Source organism: Papaver somniferum, chromosome 4 (genome assembly GCF_003573695.1).
Source record: "Papaver somniferum cultivar HN1 chromosome 4, ASM357369v1, whole genome shotgun sequence".
NCBI classification, from domain to species: domain Eukaryota; kingdom Viridiplantae; phylum Streptophyta; class Magnoliopsida; order Ranunculales; family Papaveraceae; genus Papaver; species Papaver somniferum.
The window spans coordinates 84,634,067-84,641,551 of NC_039361.1; positions in this window are offsets into that span (position 1 = coordinate 84,634,067).

Below are 7,485 nucleotides of genomic sequence, written 5' to 3' on the forward strand. Positions count from 1 at the left end.
GGTAACTTGTATTGTGCTAATACAAGTTATATCGGGAAGTCTTATCCTGGACACATATTTCGACCCAATCCCATGCGCGTGTAACAAGCACCAAGTCCGTGTCTACTTGAAATTATTTTTTGCAAGTTTTTAACTTGATAAATAATTTATTTAAGAGTTTTATTTATGGAAAAAATTCCTTTTTTGTGTTTAATTGTTTTACAAGAAACAAAACTCGTTTTATAAGAAAAAACCTAAACCTAACTTGATTTGCAAGTTAATTTTCCTATAAATACAACTCAAAAATCTCTTTTCAAAACACACAAGCAGCGACCATCTCTAGGTCTATTTTTCTTCATCTTCTTTCTTTTATTTTCGTGCGGCGTTTTACTTCCATCCCCGTTGCTGAGTTTAAGAGTGGGTAACTTGTATTGTGCTAATACAAGTTATATATCGGGCAGTCTTATCCTGGACACATGTTTCGACCCATGCCCATGCGCGTGTACCAAGCACCAACTCCCTGTCTACTTGAAATTATTTTTTGCAAGTTTTAACTTGATAAATAATTTATTTAAGAGTTTTATTTATGGAAAAAATTCCTTTTTTGTGTTTAATTGTTTTACAAGAAACAAAACTCGTTTTATAAGAAAAAACCTAAACCTAACTTGATTTGCAAGTTAATTTTTCTATAAATACAACTCGAAAATCTCTTTTCAAAACACACAAGCAGCGACCATCTCTAGGTCTACTTTTCCTCATCTTCTTGCTTTTATTTTCGTGCGGCGTTTTACTTCCATCCCCGTTGCTGAGTTTAAGAGTTGGTAACTTGTATTGTGCTAATACAAGTTATATCGGGCAGTCTTATCCTGGATACATGTTTCGACCCATGCCCATGCGTGTGTACCAAGCACCAAGTCCCTGTCTACTTGAAATTATTTTTTGCAAGTTTTTAACTTGATAAATAATTTTTTTAAGAGTTTTATTTATGGAAAAAATTCCTTTTTTGTGTTTAATTGTTTTACAAGAAACAAAACTCGTTTTATAAGAAAAAACCTAAACCTAACTTGATTTGCAAGTTAATTTTCCTATAAATACAACTCGAAAATCTCTTTTCAAAACATACAAGCAGCGACCATCTCTAGGCCTAATTTTCTTCATCTTCTTGCTTTTATTTTCGTGCGGCGTTTAACTTCCATCCCCGTTGCTGAGTTTAAGAGTGGGTAACTTGTATTGTGCTAATACAAGTTATATCGGGAAGTCTTATCCTGGACACATATTTCGACCCAATCCCATGCGCGTGTAACAAGCACCAAGTCCGTGTCTACTTGAAATTATTTTTTGCAAGTTTTTAACTTGATAAATAATTTATTTAAGAGTTTTATTTATGGAAAAAATTCCTTTTTTGTGTTTAATTGTTTTACAAGAAACAAAACTCGTTTTATAAGAAAAAACCTAAACCTAACTTGATTTGCAAGTTGATTTTCCTATAAATACAACTCAAAAATCTCTTTTTAAAACACACAAGCAGCGACCATCTCTAGGTCTATTTTTCTTCATCTTCTTGCTTTTATTTTCGTGCGGCGTTTTACTTCCATCCCCGTTGCTGAGTTTAAGAGTGGGTAACTTGTATTGTGCTAATACAAGTTATATATCGGGCAGTCTTATCCTGGACACATGTTTCGACCCATGCCTATGCGCATGTACCAAGCACCAACTCCGTGTCTACTTGAAATTATTATTTGCAAGTTTTTAACTTGATAAATAATTTATTTAAGAGGTTTATTAATGAAAAAAATTCCTTTTTTGTGTTTAATTGTTTTACAAGAAACAAAACTCGTTTTATAAGAAAAAACCTAAACCTAACTTGATTTGCAAGTTAATTTTCCTATAAATACAACTCGAAAATCTCTTTTCAAAACGCACAAGCAGCGACCATCTCTAGGTCTACTTTTCTTCATCTTCTTGCTTTTATTTTCGTGCGGCGTTTTACTTCTACACCCCTTGCTGAGTTTAAGAGTGGGTAACTTGTATTGTGCTAATACAAGTTAGATAGGGCAGTCTTATCCTGGACACATGTTTCGACCCATGCCCATGCGCGTGTACCAAGCACCAAGTCCGTGTCTACTTGAAATTATTTTTTACAAGTTTTTAACTTGATAAATAATTTATTTAAGAGTTTTATTTATGGGAAAAATTCCTTTTTTGTGTTTAATTGTTTTACAAGAAACAAAACTCGTTTTATAAGAAAAAACCTAAACCTAACTTGATTTGCAAGTTAATTTTCCTATAAATACAACTCGAAGATCTCTTTTCAAAACACACAAGCAGCGACTATCTCTAGGCCTAATTTTCTTCATCTTCTTTCTTTTATTTTCGTGCGGCGTTTTACTTCCATCCCCGTTGCTGAGTTTAAGAGTGGGTAACTTGTATTGTGCTAATACAAGTTAAATCGGGCAGTTTTATCCTGGACACATGTTTCGACCCATGCCCATGCGCGTGTACCAACCACCAAGTCCGTGTCTACTTGAAATTATTTTTTGCAAATTTTTAACTTGATAAATAATTTATTTCAGAGTTTTATTTATGGGAAAAATTCATTTTTTGTGTTTAATTGTTTTACAAGAAACAAAACTCGTTTTATAAGAAAAAACCTAAACCTAACTTGATTTGCAAGTTAATTTTCCTATAAATACAACTCGAAAATCTCTTTTCAAAACACACAAGCAGCGACCATCTCTAGGTCTACTTTTTCTCATCTTCTTGCTTTTATTTTCGTGCGGCGTTTTACTTCCATCCCCGTTGGAGAGTTTAAGAGTTGGTAACTTGTATTGTGCTAATACAAGTTATATCGGGCAGTCTTATCCTGGACACATGTTTCGACCCATGCCCATGCGAGTGTACCAAGCACCAAGTCCGTGTCTACTTGAAATTATTTTTTGCAAGTTTTTAACTTGATAAATAATTTATTTAAGAGTTTTATTTATTGAAAAAAAATTCCTTTTTTGTGTTTAATTGTTTTATAAGAAACAAAACTCGTTTTATAAGAAAAAACCTAAACCTAACTTGATTTGCAAGTTAATTTTCCTATAAATACAACTCAAAAATCTCTTTTCAAAACACACAAGCAGCGACCATCTCTAGGTCTATTTTTCTTCATCTTCTTGCTTTTATTTTCGTGCGGCGTTTTACTTCCATCCCTGTTGCTGAGTTTACGAGTGGGTAACTTGTATTGTGCTAATACAAGTTATATCGGGCAGTCTTATCCTGGACACATGTTTCGACCCATGCCCATGCGAGTGTACCAAGCACCAAGTCCGTGTCTACTTGAAATTATTTTTTGCAAGTTTTTAACTTGATAAATAATTTATTTAAGAGTTTTATTTATGGAAAAAATTCCTTTTTTGTGTTTAATTGTTTTATAAGAAACAAAACTCGTTTTATAAGAAAAAACCTAAACCTAACTTGATTTGCAAGTTAATTTTCCTAGAAATACAACTCGAAAATCTCTTTTCAAAACAGGCAAGCAGCGACCATTTCTAGGCCTAATTTTCTTCATCTTCTTGCTTTTATTTTCGTGCGGCGTTTTACTTCCATCCCCGTTGCTGAGTTTAAAAGTGGGTAACTTGTATTGTGCTAATACAAGTTATATCGGGAAGTCTTATCATGGACACATGTTTCGACCCAATCCCATGCGCGTGTACCAAGCACCAAGTCCGTGTCTACTTGAAATTATATTTTGCAAGTTTTTAACTTGATAAATAATTTATTTAAGAGTTTTATTTATGGAAAAAATTCCTTTTTTGTGTTTAATTGTTTTACAAGAAACAAAACTCGTTTTATAAGAAAAAACCTAAACCTAACTTGATTTGCAAGTTAATTTTCCTATAAATACAACTCGAAGATCTCTTTTCAAAACACACAAGCAGCGACCATCTCTAGGCCTAATTTTCTTCATCTTCTTGCTTTTATTTTCGTGCGGCGTTTTACTTCCATCCCCGTTGCTGAGTTTAAGAGCGGGTAACTTGTATTGTGCTAATACAAGTTATATCGGGCAGTCTTATCCTGGACACATGTTTCGACCCATGCCCATGCGCGTGTACCAAGCACCAAGTCCGTGTCTACTTGAAATTATTTTTTGCAAGATTTTAACTTGATAAATAATTTATTTAAGAGTTTTATTAATGGAAAAAATTCCTTTTTTGTGTTTAATTGTTTTACAAGAAACAAAACTCGTTCTATAAGAAAAAATCTAAACCTAACTTGATTTGCAAGTTAATTTTCCTATAAATACAACTCGAAAATCTCTTTTCAAAACACACAGGCAGCGACCATCTCTAGGTCTACTTTTCCTCATCTTCTTGCTTTTATTTTCGTGCGGCGTTTTACTTCCATCCCCGTTGCTGAGTTTAAGAGTTTGTAACTTGTATTGTGCTAATACAAGTTATATCGGGCAGTCTTATCCTGGACACATGTTTCGACCCATGCCCATGCGTGTGTACCAAGCACCAAGTCCGTGTCTACTTGAAATTATTTTTTTCAAGTTTTTAACTTGATAAATAATTTATTTAATAGTTTTATTTATGGAAAAAATTCCTTTTTTGTGTTTATTTGTTTTATAAGAAACAAAACTCGTTTTATAAGAAAAAACCTAAACCTAACTTGATTTGCAAGTTAATTTTCCTATAAATACAACTCGAAAATCTCTTTTCAAAACAGACAAGCAGCGACCATCTCTAGGCCTAATTTTCTTCATCTTCTTGCTTTTATTTTCGTGCGGCGTTTTACTTCCATCCCCGTTGCTGAGTTTAAGAGTGGGTAACTTGTATTGTGCTAATACAAGTTATATCGGGAAGTCTTATCCTGGACACATGTTTCGACCCATGCCTATGCGCATGTACCAAGCACCAACTCCGTGTCTACTTGAAATTATTATTTGCAAGTTTATAACTTGATAAATAATTTATTTAAGAGTTTTATTTATGGAAAAAATTTCTTTTTTGTGTTTAATTGTTTTATAAGAAACAAAACTCGTTTTATAAGAAAAAACCTAAACCTAACTTGATTTGCAAGTTCATTTTCCAATAAATACAACTCGAAAATCTCTTTTCAAAACACACAAGCAGCGACCATCTCTAGGCCTACTTTTCTTCAACTTCTTGCTTTTATTTTCGTGCGGCGTTTTACTTCCATCCCCGTTGCTGAGTTTAAGAGTTTGTAACTTGTATTTTGCTAATACAAGTTATATCGGGCAGTCTTATCCTGGACACATGTTTCGACCCATGCCCATGCGTGTGTACCAAGCACCAAGTCCGTGTCTACTTGAAATTATTTTTTGCAAGTTTTTAACTTGATAAATAATTTATTTAAGAGTTTTATTTATGGAAAAAATTCCTTTTTTGTGTTTATTTGTTTTATAAGAAACAAAACTAATTTTATAAGAAAAAACCTAAACCTAACTTGATTTGCAAGTTAATTTTCCTATAAATACAACTCGAAAATCTCTTTTCAAAACAGACAAGCAGCGACCATCTCTAGGCCTAATTTTCTTCATCTTCTTTCTTTTATTTTCGTGCGGCGTTTTACTTCCATCCCCGTTGCTGAGTTTAAGAGTGGGTAACTTGTATTGTGCTAATACAAGTTATATCGGGAAGTCTTATCCTGGACACATGTTTCGACCCAATCCCATGCGCGTGTACCAAGCACTAAGTCCGTGTCTACTTGAAATTATATTTTGCAAGTTTTTAACTTGATAAATAATTTATTTAAGAGTTTTATTTATGGAAAAAAATTCCTTTTTTGTGTTTAATTGTTTTACAAGAAACAAAACTCGTTTTATAAGAAAAAACCTAAACCTAACTTGATTTGCAAGTTAATTTTCCTATAAATACAACTCAAAAATCTCTTTTCAAAACACACAAGCAGCGACCATCTCTAGATCTATTTTTCTTCATCTTCTTGCTTTTATTTTCGTGCGGCGTTTTACTTCCATCCCTGTTGCTGAGTTTAAGAGTGGGTAACTTGTATTGTACTAATACAAGTTATATATCGGGCAGTCTTATCCTGGACACATGTTTCAACTCATGCCTATGCGCATGTACCAAGCACCAACTCCGTGTCTACCTGAAATTATTATTTTCAAGTTTTTAACTTGATAAATAATTTATTTAAGAGTTTTATTTATGGAAAAAATTCCTTTTTTGTGTTTAATTGTTTTATAAGAAACAAAACTCGTTTTATAAGAAAAAACCTAAACCTAACTTGATTTGCAAGTTCATTTTCCTATAAATACAACTCGAAAATCTCTTTTCAAAACACACAAGCAGCGACCACCTCTAGGCCTACTTTTCTTCAACTTCTTACTTTTATTTTCGTGCGGCATTTTACTTCCATCCCCGTTGCTGAGTTTAAGAGTGGGTAACTTGTATTGTGCTAATACAAGTTATATCGGGCAGTCTTATCCTGGACACATGTTTCGACCCATGCCCATGCGCGTGTACCAAGCACCAAGTCCGTGTCTACTTGAAATTATTTTTTGCAAGTTTTTAACTTGATAAATAATTTATTTAAGAGTTTTATTTATGGGAAAAATTCCTTTTTTGTGTTTAATTGTTTTACAAGAAACAAAACTCGTTTTATAAGAAAAAACCTAAACCTAACTTGATTTGCAAGTTAATTTTCCTATAAATACAACTCGAAAATCTCTTTTCAAAACACACAAGAAGCGACTATCTCTAGGCCTAATTTTCTTCATCTTCTTTCTTTTATTTTCGTGCGGCGTTTTACTTCCATCCCCGTTGCTGAGTTTAAGAGTGGGTAACTTGTATTGTGCTAATACAAGTTAAATCGGGCAGTCTTATCCTGGACACATGTTTCGACCCATGCCCATGCGCGTGTACCAAGCACCAAGTCCGTGTCTACTTGAAATTATTTTTTGCAAATTTTTAACTTGATAAATAATTTATTTAAGAGTTTTATTTATGGAAAAAATTCCTTTTTTGTGTTTAATTGTTTTACAAGAAACAAAACTCGTTTTATAAGAAAAAACCTAAACCTAACTTGATTTGCAAGTTAATTTTCCTATAAATACAACTCGAAAATCTCTTTTCAAAACACACAAGCAGCGACCATCTCTAGGTCTACTTTTCCTCATCTTCTTGCTTTTATTTTCGTGCGACGTTTTACTTCCATCCCCGTTGCCGAGTTTAAGAGTTGGTAACTTGTATTGTGCTAATACAAGTTATATCGGGCAGTCTTATCCTGGACACATGTTTCGACCCATGCCCATGCGAGTGTACCAAGCACCAAGTCCGTGTCTACTTGAAATTATTTTTTGCAAGTTTTTAACTTGATAAATAATTTATTTAAGAGTTTTATTTATGGAAAAAATTCCTTTTTTGTGTTTAATTGTTTTACAAGAAAAAAACTCGTTTTATAAGAAAAAACCTAAACCTAACTTGATTTGCATGTTAATTTTCCTATAAATAAAACTCGAAAATCACTTTTCAA